We start from the raw sequence: 14,453 nt of genomic DNA on the forward strand, positions 1-14,453 counted from the left end.
ATAATGTATTCCATCGTATACTAACCGCTATAATTATCGAAAGCCTAAATGCACAAAAGAATTTACTTTCCATTGGTGGAATATGTTTATGCGAACAGAGTTCGAAAATTTATTTTCTTTGGCAAGGCAGCTAATGCCATAATTTCTGCTTGTAATTGCAAATGACGCGCAACGAGCGAACGTAATTCATGGTGCGTAATATGTGTTATAAATTTATGGAAAACAACGAAAGCACAACGCTTTGACTTCTCACGATCATCTGCCTCGCAACCGCACAATTAGCCTAAAGCATTTGCGCATATTTAGGAGGTTGGTCTTTTTCAAGTTCCCAAAATACGATAACTCTTTCTCTAAAATGTGATAATTTTATGACTAAGTCCATTCTATCATTCTGACCTATTGATGTCATTGTGAACGTCGCCGAAGAAGAAGACGTGAAGTGAGCGTGAACAGAGTGGCTTTCGTCATTTCACTAAGGAACAAGGACAGGAACAGCGGACATCTGCTTGCCAGATTTCTCGAATAGAGGTTTGAAGGTCCCAGGTCTGCGCCGCAGAAAGGAGCTGCACCGCCAGAGCCACCAGGGCAGCGCGTGAAGACTTCTGCTGCCAAGAGCGACCCGTCATCCCTGCGTCCTGCCTCAAATATGAGTACAGCTCCCGGAACAACGGGAACTCAGCCTGCTTCAACACAACGCCGCGACACAGCGAAGATTTCAGTGCAGCCAGATGGTCGTAATCCTTCGGCAAAAGCGAGCAATGTCCCTGGAAGACCACAGCTACAGGACGCTAAAAAAATGGAGTCGCCTCAGTGGCACCAGACTCCAGATGAATGCGCCCGGAAGTCTTTGAAGCCACCAATCACGCCAGACAGTACCTCCACGCATCGCCTTGAAATTACGCAGAAGGTCAGTCGTAAGTGCACAAGGTGCGCGCAAGAAAGGGATAATCACGCTGTACCTGTTGCTAATATGGAATACGTTTCTAAGCAGAAGGGACATGAAAGTCGGGGACGGAAGTCTCAGGGTGCGGAACAACAAGTCGTCCCTGTCGGCTTTTCGTCGTGCAATCCGCACAAAACCAGTGTTGCTTCACCGCGACCCTATCCTGAGGCCGCGGCTGAAACGAAGAAATGCAACGCCAAGCAACATGGTACCGTAACCCTTCCATCTCGAAGCCGCACGAAAGCAGCGAAAAAGGCGGATTTCGTCGTTGCCACGGAAAGCGACAGTTGTGGAGGCGGTCCACCGAAAAGTTTCATTCCTGGTCGCCTGAGAGAGACAAGGGAGAACGCGCTCAGAGCCGCAGTGTCGCCTCCAAAACCTGCAAAGTGCGCGTCGCCCAGGAGAGTGTCGTTTGCCCCAACACCTGCCGGTCCTGTTAAGAAGAAGTCGCAGTCGGCCTACTTACTGCTCGACATTGAACGACCGGTTCTGCAGCCTCGTTCGGGATCACGAAGTTATAAGCGGACGTCAATGACAGGCATGCGTGACAAGCCGCATGACCTCCGAGGGCCGAGAAACGTGCATCGTGGAGCAGAGTTCGATCCGTTCAAGCCGCCTTCCAAGTTGGAGGAGCTCGTCGGCACGACTGGCGCCAGCTTCGCGACACCCATCATGGCGTCTCCTCCTAGAAACAAGCTTCCAGTGAAGCGCTTGTCTTCATTTCCCGGAATTCCCGATTCCGAGGCAGACGTGAAACCGCAGAAGCCAGCGGCCCTGAACTTCTCCAAGCGGGATGAAATTGCGGCAATGCAAAAACTGGCTGGTATTTGTGTTTTTGTCTGCATTATAGCCACCACGCTGTTTGTCGGATACTATGTGTCGTGGAGCATTCAAGACAGCGAACCAACCACATACAATCTGCCATTAACCAGCGACTTAAAGAGCGAAAATAATCGCTCACTGCCCTTCTTCCCGCTGGTCGTCGCGAACGAAAACTGAATCCAGTCGGAAACACGCAAATGATGTTGGCGGGCCGGATGTTTGCGATACAGGAAGTGTCTCCATGCAAGCAGCGTTTGAAGACAACGGATCTACAAGTGTCGCAGTCTGCACAAGGGCGTTCTCGTGGCCGTGCAATGGAATCAGACTTTTGTGTTAGATATTTGAAGCTGTACGTCTATTATATAACCAATTTATCATATAATGACATTTAACGGTATATAACTTTTAAATGTGCTCGTTTCTGTGTTATTCCTCACGGCGAAGTTGTCATTGCGGTGGAAGTGATGTTGTCCAGTCTCGCATCTTTTGAAAATATCGACGAGAATTCATGAAACATAGCATTGCAGACGGGTGAATAAAATTAAAGAGCGACGTTGGCATTCTAGGAACCATGTGCTGGTCAATGTACAACCCTGACAGATAGACAAGTGTGTTGTGAGCAATCCACAAATAGCTGTTAATTACGTTTTGGACCTAGAGGTGTTATTCAGCAGTGTAGTCTCTTAGCTTTCGGAAATTCCAAGTGGTAACTCAGGAAGGAAGGTTTCTCCAGGAAGACTTTTCTGGAGAAATCTTTAAGTTCCGGATACCTCGGGTTGCCGCAAGAAAATAATAACGTGTGCTAACATGTTGTACCCTTGTCTGGGGACCTAAACACCTTCCTTCCTGAGTTACCACTTCGATTTTCCGAAAGCTAAGGGACGACGCACTGCTGAATAACACGTTTAGGTCCAAAACGTAGTTAAAAGCTATTTCTGGATTGCTCGCCACACACTTGTCTATCTGTCAGGGTTGTAAATTGACAAGCACATGGTTCCTAGAAAGCCAACGCCACTCTCCATTTTATTTGCCCGTCTGCAATGCTATGTGTCATTAATTCTCGTCGATATTTTCAAGAGATGTGAGGCTGGACAACATCTCTTCCACCGCAATAACAACTTCGCCGTGAGGAATGACACAGAAACGAGAACATTTAAAACTTATACACTGTTTAATGTCAACAGTATGCTAAATGTTAAATGTTACTGTTATAGAGCGTATCGTGTTAATGTGCGCACTGGTAGAAATACGCAGCGGAGATTTCAAAGTTTTAGAGGCGCCGTAATAAAATGTATTACCCGTTGGTAGCTCATAAACGGCTTCTTGAGCAGTGACTGAGCTTGAGCGGTGTTGTTCCATATAAACGGCTTAACATTTATGCTAAATATTTGTATATGTGTCAAGACTATTATATATGCTTAGAATCAACCACACATTCCATCTTTTTAATTTAGGTAGCTTTCATTGGTAAGCGCTAATTGTAAGCTATCGCTGAGAGTAGCGATGTCGGCGTATTAATTATTCATCTTGCGAAAAGGCAGTTATAGCGCTGAGAAGACACAAGGATGAGTGAAAGCACATGTAATGACACATGCAGCGCTGCGTGTGTGTATTCCATGTGGCTTTACTCATCCTTGCGCATTCCTAGTACTCCAACTCGATGTTGTTAAGCCCCAATCGGTCTCGCGTTCTAAGCTTCACCCTTCTACCTAATCAATTATCATTGCTTCTTGTATGACCGAATCAAAAGCCTTCTGAGAAGTACGATTGTGTGTGTGCGGGTCCGCTTGTTTTTAAACGAATCTCGTCGAAATATAGAACCTCTGAAATGTGCTGATCTTAGGACTATGTTCGCTGAGTGAACTGAATAAGGGAGCCTCCTCTAAATAATGGTTTAGTCAATTGACACAGATCCACCCGAGGAGCTTGAATATGGTCGGTGCAAGTGGCGCCAAACGGAAGCAGGAAAACTTAACAGTACACTTGCTTCTCTTCGCTGTCCGCTGCGCAAAACTATTTCTTGAAATTAGATTTTTTTTTTATTCAGCGTAAGCTGGTGTGGGCTCATTCCAATAGCTGTTTCGGTTGGCGATGGTGTTCGTGGTTGCCTCCAGTGCCCGCGTCTGGTGTCTGTAGCAGCCTTCGCCGGGAATGAGAAAAATAAAAAGATGCCCACTTCCCACCGATATCGAACCCAGACCCTCTGCGCGGGAGTCAGTTACTCTACCACTGGGCCATGCCCGCGCTTGTTCTTTTTCTTTAATACAATGAAAGAGAATCTTAGGCAAAACAAGAAAAACAAAAGCACTATAGTACACAGAAACTTAAGGTGACTGAAAACGCAATGAAAATTAAGGGCAGGCGTCCAATAAAGGCATCCATTCCGGCGCTGTTTCTTGCGCAGCGTACACACTACGAACGTAGGCAGCAGATCCCCGAAAAAACGACCGAGTGCTTTGCGGTTGTTCTGGGTGCCTGTCATACGTTCCACTGCGCCAAAAGCTATGTAAGCCAAGTACCATGAACATGTCAAATGGTGGGTCACCGGCATCCTGAAAAAGCAGGAAGCGGATTGCGTGTAGTGTGATGTCTAAATCTTTTTTAAGTGTTCTTTGGAGATTGTCCCAGAAAAACAAGGCATTCCTACAATCTACAAAAATAATGATCAATCGTTTCAGCATGTGGAACACAAACGGCAGTTTGTCGACCACAGCACAAAACAGCCCCCTTTTTCTAACCAGATATATCCTAAACGGTCGACCCCCGACCATTGGTAGGAGTCGAACCTGCGATTTTTGTTGTTCAATAATGCGAATAAAATTCAGGCGCAGTTAACTGAGGTATAGTAAATAAGGCACTCGAACCGACGACGTTAGGTGGGAGTCGAACCCAAGACCATTGGGGGCTGGGAGGCACAGCAACGATATTTGGGGTTAATTAAGGCCGAGGTAATTAGGGTATATTTAATTAGGGCCCTAGAAGCCACGACCTCGGGTGGGAGTCGAACCCACGACCTTTAGTGTTAATTAAGGCGAAGTTAATTAAGGCACTCGAACCGGCGAGCTTTGGTGGTAGGCGATTCAAAACTGCGTGAGTGTCAAACGGGCACACATACAAACACATACGTGTTTCGAGAATGGCTCAACCAGGTGCCGATTCAATGCACCTTTCTTGCCCATGCGGAAAATCACTGTGGTCACTGCGATACCACCTCCAAATGGCGTAGAAAAGCTCGTTACACCGTGCCAACCTAAAGTAAACATACAATGAAACCCACGAATCAATGGAACGTACTGTCTATGAGAGTATCAAACTAATGTGGAAGCATCACAAGATCAAAGACAACGATGAGTACATGGAGATCGTACATTTTGGGATTTTAAGGCCTGCGATTATGCTGAAAAGAGATACCACGTCGACTAAAGTGAACTACTTCATTCCATTGATTGCTTCAGTCTTGAGTTCTAATCCAAGACTGAAGCATCCAAGTCGTCCTCGATGCCTACGCCTGTGCTGCGTGCGTTGCAAACTACGTGAAGAAGGCCAATTAGAGAATGCCAAATCCTAACAAGGAGATACAAAAGGTTATTGAAGAAAGGCAAGAGCCTTAAACTACCTGCATTCAAGCGTTGCGGCAGATAAATCTAAAGCTGCTCAATGCAGTCGAAGTGTAAGCTCAAGTAGCGGCATGGTTTTTCCTGAAATTGGCCATGTCATCCCAGTCTCAAGACATGGTCAGTGTCAATACTGCAAAGCGAGAACACAGGATTCGATTCAAGAAGACAAATGAAGAAATGGAAAAGGGAGGACCGGACGAGTTCAGTACTAACGTCTGGAAAAATTCGGCTCTCGAATGATATGAAAACAGGCGTGAAAATTTGAAATCAATGTGCTTTGTGTCGTATATGACCAAGTGTCGCCCACCAAGCGATACATTTAAGACAACAACAAGCCATTCTACGGTAACACGCCTGCCCAAAATCCGATGAGGTAAATTTCAAATAGGAACAAGTACCGTTATTCTTCCAATTTAACAAAGCGGTGGATATTCTGGATTTCATTAAATTTCTGTGGATCTTTGAAGAAAACCTTACACGGAATAAGTAAGGAGAAAAGAAATATTAGGATGTAACAACGCACGCGAATGGGAATGTCAATGTAATTTGACGGATGTTTCATGAGCTCGCTGGCTTTCGCTTTGATCCTCTTTAGCGGAAGCTAAATTGACTGTCAGCTTTTCTTGTGTGTTTTCTTAATGCATAAAAGAAATGTTGATTTTCTTCCGGGTTTTTCTTTTTTGATGTGTCCTGACTACTCATGTCTAATTTCTTCATACTTTCTATTATTTATACAGTGTCCTTTACCTCTAACTTTTCAAATTGTGATACTGTTTTATTCAGCTTGTTATATTGGGTCAACCTGACATATACCTTCTGTGCCCTGTTTTCTCCCACTGCTCAATTCAGTCTTCTTTCTGCCGTAGTGGATACGTAGCATATGTAAGGAACGTAATCACCATCAACAATAAAGAACATGACAAGAGGAAACCATGATCGCAACGAGGAAGGAAGCCATCTTTTTGATCGGAATGCACCTCGTGAGTATCGCTCAATTTCTTTGAGGCCGTACATTTTTCTACGTTAAACATACAACGGGTTTGACAGGTGTTTAATGTGGGTTGTAATTTTCCCTGCCGATATTTTGTTTTTACGCTCTATGCAGGTCCCGAACATTTTCGGTGTGGCCCGCTTTTCATACGGCTTTCACCGAACGGCATCAAGTAAGCTACTTTCATATTTATAGTGAACTTGCTAAACCTGTATTGCGCAACCTGGTCCGGCTGAGCATTAAAGAAGCCGAGGTGGTGGAAGTTAACCCAGAGCACTCGAATACTACGTCTTTGTACACGTTCTCCATGTGTGTCTTTCGGACGCGTCGAAACCCGTAAACAACGGTTGAGACAGTGTGTTCGGCTTCCGCCGGTGGCCAGCTCTTATGGCTCCCGCGCCCGGGCTGCCGCTTGAGGTAGCAAGTTTTATCGCGGTACTTGCGTCCACACATCTATAAGCACGCCATGAGCATTCAGCGGCACGTGAATACCCAAGCCCCAACTCGCTCGACCTATAGTTTTGCAAGCGCACGCTGTCGTGGCATTGAGCCGGCTGGCGGCTGGTTCATAGCGCCCGGGGTTGCGGACAACGCGAGAAGCTTGAAAGAGGAGACTTAGCTGGTGTTGAACGAGCTTGATGGTACAAGGGCTGCATATATTAGGAATGTGCTGCGTGACGTCACGCCTCGTCTGCGCAATTAGCGACTGCAACGCACGGAGACACGGTAGTCCTACCTCACTTACAAATATGGCAGATGTGGCTGATTTGAAAATAGAGGCAGAGAGTGTGGCTTCTTTTGTCAGCCACAGGTGGCGTGAATGAACTTCTACCAACAATCTAGAGCCTTCTATGTAACAAATGTTTGCTAACATCCCATTCTAAGCGGCCATAACCTTCTTGAATTGTACAAAGCTTCTGCAGCGCAATAACAAAAACCGCAGGGAGGAAAGGAACACGAAAACAGCAAGTTCATGTCGCTTCTGTGTTCCTTTCCTAACTCCGATTTTTTTTCAGCTGCACAAGCTTTGTACAATTCCAGAAGACGTACCGACTAGCCCGTGAGCCGATTCATCTGGTCAGCGCAAACTACGTTCTCCTTTGAGAGGAACATATCTGACAAAAATATGTAGCTGCTGGTGGGTTGTTGATTACACAAAGAAATTGCTCAAGGTAGACACTGCTCTAGGAGTTTCCGCCCAGTAGAGATTGGTATACAGTGCTCTTTGCGGTGCATATGACAAAGTGAAAGAGTGAGCGAATGAACTCACTGTGCTCGTTACTGAGCGGGCGCTATTAGTTTCTCTTTACTGCTGATTTAGTGGCAGATTCGTCGGAAGTAGTTACCCACCATTGGTTTGGCTTCCAAGCAAAGCTGCTCGATGCCTGGTGCCCAGTTTAAAGAAGGCAACGCAAACGATGCGCACACTGTTTTGTCGAATGGCGGCATCCTGCTTGTTGTGTCAGTTGTGTGCACATCTGAATAAGTTTTGAAATTTTCGCAGCGCTTCCTTGGTCCTTAATTGGCCATACGCATGTTACGGCCCGCGACCTATCACTTGTTCCAATTTCACATATATATTCATTTACTTATAAGACATTTACTAAGGGAGATAAATACTTGCGTAGTGTTGACCAACGTCTCTCGTCAGTTGGTGCGACAGCGTGCTGAGTACTACATCTTTAAGCGGGAAGAAACATACCGTCTAAAACGCGGGCTTTCTTGCATTTCGCCCCCATCAAAATGCGACCGCCGCAGCAGGCATTTGATCCCGCGACCGCGTCCTTAGCAGCGCAAAGCCAAAGCCATTAAAAAACATGGCAGGTCGACTCATATTAAGAGCACTAGAGTGGGTAGACAGAAAAAAAGAAATATTTACTGCTCTATCAGTGTACACGCGCTATAATAACTGTGCTTCACTATTGTGCTATTTGTACTATTACTGCATCACAAAAAGAAATTATAAGGAGCTGAGTTACGGCGTGGCCTGTGGGGCCAACGGGTGTTAATGGGTGAATTAACCTGCCCACTTATTCAGTGATAGCCTCACATCTGTCGCTAAGTACATTCGGCTCACTTGAGTGCGACGCTCTGTTTTTTTTTTGTTTTGTTTTGAAGCATACCTCTTAGGCGCCCGTTCCTGCGGCGAGCGTCGGTGGTGGCATCACCAAGCGAACGAACACTGCGAAAAATGAAAGCGAACGCGGAGCGCAGCGGTGGATGAAAGACGCGAAGAGGAACGCGTAGGAGGGCATGGCGAAAGCGTGAGAAGAAAAGCGTAGTGACGATGCCTACGAGATGGCGCCAGAGGAGCGCGCGTCGTCTGGAAAGTCTGTCGGTGGCGGCTGCTGTGAATCGAGCCCACGCGTCGCGTCTCCAGATTAACGAGGCAGTCGCGTCGCACTTCGCTCCATTTGCAACGTCTTCCACGAGACAGATTGTCCGCGCTAGCCAATATATCGCGAAATGAAAACGCGTATGGAGCTGTGCTCAAATTTCTTATTAGCGAGTTTTCTATTTGTCGGTTTACTTTTTTTCGCTTCAAAAATCGAGGCCCGCTGTACGAGTTGTGGCCTGACAGGTCTATTGGACTGCATTTCGGTTGATTGATCCGGGCACTGAGGAAGTGCTGTTGGAAGTACAATTTTAATTGCACTTCCTGTCTTGAACGAGCGTGACCGCGCGTTACGTATTTACCATCTCAGTGTCAGACGCGGCTAATACTGTGACGGAGCTTTCTCTCTTTGCAGGAGAAGGTGGCCTCGTATTGGATATTTATCTTGGAGCCGAGTGTGTCACCAACATCTGCACCGACGTGGTGATGATCCTACTTCTTTGGAGGGAGGTATGAATTACATTTACCTTAATTATCCACCTCCAGTTTAAAACATTGTTCTCTACAGATTACAATATTCTGAGCATTCTAACATGCTGAAGGGTGCATTAAGTGCATCAGTATAGTTCGAAGTTCCCTTCGATAAAGCGTTTGAGTTACATGAGGACTACAATAATAAAGCAGGTGCTCAACATTATTTACATTCGTATGAACTGCGCATTTGGGTGTCTGATGGTACCCATACTTTTCTACGTGATAAATTTGCGGAACATTTTCCTTATCCCGGTTCGCGTAAGTATTATAGGACGGTGATCCGGCCTCTTGCCAAAAGGAACAAAACATTGGTTTCGGCTAGATGGTTTATTCTTTAAGTATAGATAAGGCAGCGTGAAGAAGCGTGTACAAAGAAAACACCTAAAGAGGACTCTGCGCCCCTCTTACTTACGTGTGTTTACCTCATCGTTTTTCTTCGCGCTGCCCTGTACATACTTGTGTAATTCAAACCAGGCAAGCAAAACACATCCAACCGACCTTACTAACAAAAAAAAATGCCAAAAATGGGCGGTATGTCACCCGGCGACGTCTACTATACGCCCGACTTTCGAAATCTGGATTTTAGGGTTCACACACTGCGATCGCATACGTTTCGACTGAAAATAGTATGCATAAACATTGTGAACTCGTGGTGGAACACTCGTGCCAAAGAGTGTGTTCGATTACCGCGAGTGCCGTGAAGCCTCAGCTTCCAGTTTGCCTGATCGCAAGAGGAGATGGACACAAATTTGCGATTACACCTTAATTATGGTAAGGGTCTTTGCGAACGCAGTAAAGAAAGCGTTGCCGATCTGAAGGAGAAGCTGTTGTGGACGCGTGTGACAATATCAGTTTACGGCATGCACCACAGAATCAACAATATCATGTGAAAAATTATAAAATTTGTTGGCCGTCGCCTTCGCAATGTCGTTGTCGCAGGCATTGAAGGCCACCAACAGCCATTGGCTGACTTTTGTGATCGCGAGAACATTCTCGATAATATTGTTATTACTAATTTGGAAGTCAATGAAATGTCGAAGTTTCGTCAGAAAGTGGAAGCATCGATTGCGATAGGAAATTAGCAGACAACCATATGATCTAAGGATAGCAAATTCATTGGCCGCATCAACCTGTAAACTTTCGCTTGCTAGCTAGATTAGCAAGCATGGTGTCAGCACGCACAGCAAACATGACCAATCACACTGGATGACCGCGGACACTCTCCGTCAAAACGCTGGCTTGAGAAAACGTGGTAGCAGAAGTGAGCGAAGTGACATTCGTCCTGCTTATCGCTTAAACGCGAAGTGAGCGCCGAGAACGCACAGCACGCACAAAGCTGCCAGCCGTCGACGCAGCTAGACTCTGCCCTCAACGCAGATCGCTTTCAATGTACGGCCGCGCTACCACACGCAGCCGCCACATGCGCATTTGCAGCCGGAGCCTCCAGTGCCCGCAACGTTGGGTGCCTCGCGCGCGACGAAGACGGGGGGGGGGGGGGGGGCTTCCTCTCCGCTATCTTCCCCTTCGTGCGGACGAGATTAAGCCGTGATCGTCGGCTCCCCTCGCACGCTTTCATTCGCACATACGGCGTATGGCATGCGGCGACGGTATTTAATGCCCTTGGACGTCATGCGGAACATCACGGCGCCGGCGTCGGTAGAAATGCGCCTGGGGTGTCCATATGATTGGTATCCCAATGAAAGGAAAATATATTTGCTTTATGCCGAGATCTGAAAAAAAAAAAAAAAAACGAATGAAGGAGTTCATGTTTGCGCTGCCGGTCTACACACAACAATTGCGCGTAGCTGCATGGTCTCCAAGATTGCAGTGGCGTGCCGCGCTGACTCCGCGGCCACCACGGGGTGATGCGACGAACCCTCTCGCCCGAAAGCCTAAATCTCCGGTGCGACGCTCAACTTTTGGGCGGTGCCTTGTCCCCTTGCCACCTCTCCTGTGTAGCTTCCAGCGCGCTAGTGGCAACGAAAGGAAACAGCATCATCAGTGTGATGACTGCATCTAGCCGAACATTTTGAAACAATATTGCGGCAGGTGGTACATCAGACGACGTCCTTTATTAGTAAGGCCGTTCTACGATTAGCTAGAAAACTGTTTTAGGGGCCTTACGACGAGGCCTAATTTTTTAACGCTCCGACTGTCGTGTTTTTGAGAAAGCGCTACCTAAATTTTCGCCATCTAGGAAAGCGCCACCTAGATTTATAATATCGACAAAAGCAGTCTACAGAGTATAATGCAGTCTAATGCCGAAAAAATTATTTTAGCACCGAACTTTATTACATGATGTAAAAAATGAAATTGGATGATTCTTAAGAGGCGGGAAATACGTAATTTTCTTTCACAGCGCCATGTCGCAGTTAGTGTAGCGCACTATGGCATAGCTCCTTGTTATATTTAGTAACACAGATAAAGGGATTTACTATCACATCTAGCAAGTGAGGCTGCCCTCGCGCCTTTCTGTTTAGCCTTTGGGACGCAGATTGGCACTGTGCGATGCGACCCCGGTGACAAGTGAGGGTGAATATATATTCCAGGAAGGCCGCCTTGCGAATACCCTACATGGGGGAGATGGCCAAGGTCCCAATGGCTGTTTGGTTTGTTGTTTGGTCTGTACGTGGCTGGAGCGTGTTCAATTTGGTGCGTGTTATGGGACTCATTTCAATGGTTTCCCAAAGAGAGTGATTTTAGCCGAATGTCTAACTACGAGTGTGTTGATAAACACGTAAGCCTGCGAGCCTGGGTCCATGTGCTCTGAGGCGTGAGTCAAGCCGTCCGTGATGGTTGAATGTTTGCGAGTCAGTGCTGCCGAATGCGAATACCACTTCCTCTTTTTGGCATTCGTTGTGCAACATAAATTTGGGTGAGTTCGTTTCTATGACTAGAATTGCGGTATGGCATTTTGAAGCTTTACCGCGGAAATAGCTACAAGACATGGCGATATTGCTGTCCAATTTCCAGGCGTCGACTGCAGCGCCACCTCAGGCACGACACCCCGTGAGTATCGGTTTTGAACTGTCGCAGGTATAGCGTTATCGCTTTCGCGCAGGACGTATTTTCTGTACGCGCAACTGTGAACGCTGTTGCCAAGTCTCATGGGATGTCCGGTAAAATATATTTATAATATTCGTCCCATTATAATTAACCCTAACAATCGATAGTCGCAAAATTATTTGTTGCTACATGATCATAGAAAGAGACAACAGCTACGAAAGAACTGAACAAGTGACACACCCACGCCTAAACTTAGTTAACTCCACGACACAAACAAATACTCTGTTTAATATAGCATTTGCTGGAATTTCACGCAATAGAAGACTTAGTTCAGTAAACATTACGCAAATTACACTTTTTTCTTTAGCTAGTTCTGCTTCTCCTTCTGGTCTGCTAAGAAGGTTCTTCTGGGCAGACGAGAATAGATGAACGCGTTCCCCGTCGCCAGCAACAGAATATACATTAAACATCATACTTAAGGGGCTGTGTGCAACTTAGTATTTACATTCTAGTGCATGACTAACACTTTTTTGGCACTCCACCAGCGCATTTAATGGACGAATTTAATTTGCAATCTTTCTCCATACCGAAATGAAGCTGAAGTTGAAAGGATTATAGCCAGACCAGAGATTCTGCTTCTATAAGCGTCAAATCCTAGTCGCCTGCTACAAACTCCGAATTTTTAAAGCGCACAAATTAGCTTTGTCACGGAGATCATGTGTTACATTTAAGAGTAGACAACAGCGTGTATCTCATGCCTTTTATTTTTAGTATATTGTTTTTAGTGAATATAATAATACAAAGAGAGCTTCACGCAATCACAGATTTCAGTGGCCCTCCATAGTTAACGAGGAAACACAATCCAACACACGGGATTGCGATGCCCTTTGCGCTTGGTCTATGCGTCAGCGATCCTTCTATAGCGTTGAGTGACTATACGATAACGCTGCTTAATGTACACGAAACCAGGAAGCAGCGCTATTTGTGAATGAACACAAGCGTTTCACATTATTTGTTTTTGTTCTTAGTATTATTACTTTTCTTAGGCATATGCTTTCTGTCTTCGAATGAGACAGTCGTTAGCTTGCGCACTATGCATCTTGTGTGTGATCTGTGTTTATTATTACAACAAAGCAATGCGAGTTCACATCCACTTGTAGGAACACGCAATTAACCTTCCTACACGCTTTTCTTATTTTGGTTGAGCGGATTTGTTTTCTTTGGAGGTCAAGGCATCTCGAGCCTGCATGCTGCATGCTTCACAAAAGCCCCCCCCCCCCCCCCCCCACCTGATAGAGTTGAGACAACGGTTGTCACATGCTTCCAATTATCATTCTCTGCTAATGAAACAGGAATACAAAAAAGAAGCGACAGTTTAAATATATTATTAGCTACTACTGACCTTAACCTTAAACCGTTGCGCTTAAGTGACCGATGCCATTGCAGGGCACAGAGGCTGCAGACAGAGCTTACAAAGGATCGTCATTTGTTGTGGCAGAAGCAGTGATCTGTGGAGATCTCTTTCAATAAATTGAATAAAAACGTGTACTCGCGGTTAATGCGGTCCCAAAATTAAGTCAAAGTGAATTGAAACTTTATTTGCAATTAATGGATTCTTATATGCGTGTCCAAAATGTGAACATATGCCATTTGTACACACCAATCGCGAGAACGTTTACGCTGCTTATTACAAGGATACAAAGTAGGCATAAACTGATACCCTTACGATATTCTCATACCCTCGCACTGGGTATTTCGGCAGCCCAAATTTCAGCGCAAAAGCAAAAAGAGCTTCAAATTGCGCAAAGTGGCATTTCTTCTAACGTGCTATGTTTTCCACGAGAATGTTAGACCTTTGACACCGCGCAAATCTCGAACGCAGGTGCTAATTACGCGCGCGTTGGGCGCGTTTGTGGTGTGGAACACCCTGGCGGTGATGTGCTGCTGCTGCGGCAACCTGGTCGGCCTACGTTACCCACCTAAATGGGTGAGACAGCGATTGAGTCAGCCGGCTTACACTCATTTTGCAAGGCTGACAACCTGCGGTGACTTGGGGATGCTTCTCTGTCGCATTGTTTGAAACCTTCACATAGCCAAGTATACATAGCAAATTTGAGAAAAAAGTTGTCGCTTGGCCTTCCCGTACGTTATTATAGTGATCTTACTCTGACTGCCATTTTTATAATTTGCCAGCAGGCTTTCACT

At 45.9% G+C, this 14,453-nt stretch overlaps 1 long non-coding RNA gene across 1 annotated transcript; it reads left to right on the forward strand.

Annotated features, from left to right (window-relative positions):
* The first annotated feature begins 6,484 nt into the window (after positions 1–6,484).
* Positions 6,485–14,229, forward strand: LOC140217172 (uncharacterized). The gene is made up of 3 exons (XR_011893687.1): positions 6,485–6,545; positions 9,124–9,218; positions 14,131–14,229. It is a non-coding gene; the product is annotated as an uncharacterized lncRNA (long non-coding RNA).
* Positions 14,230–14,453: the final 224 nt, after the last annotated feature.

This window comes from Dermacentor andersoni, chromosome 4 (genome assembly GCF_023375885.2).
Source record: "Dermacentor andersoni chromosome 4, qqDerAnde1_hic_scaffold, whole genome shotgun sequence".
Classification (NCBI taxonomy): domain Eukaryota; kingdom Metazoa; phylum Arthropoda; class Arachnida; order Ixodida; family Ixodidae; genus Dermacentor; species Dermacentor andersoni.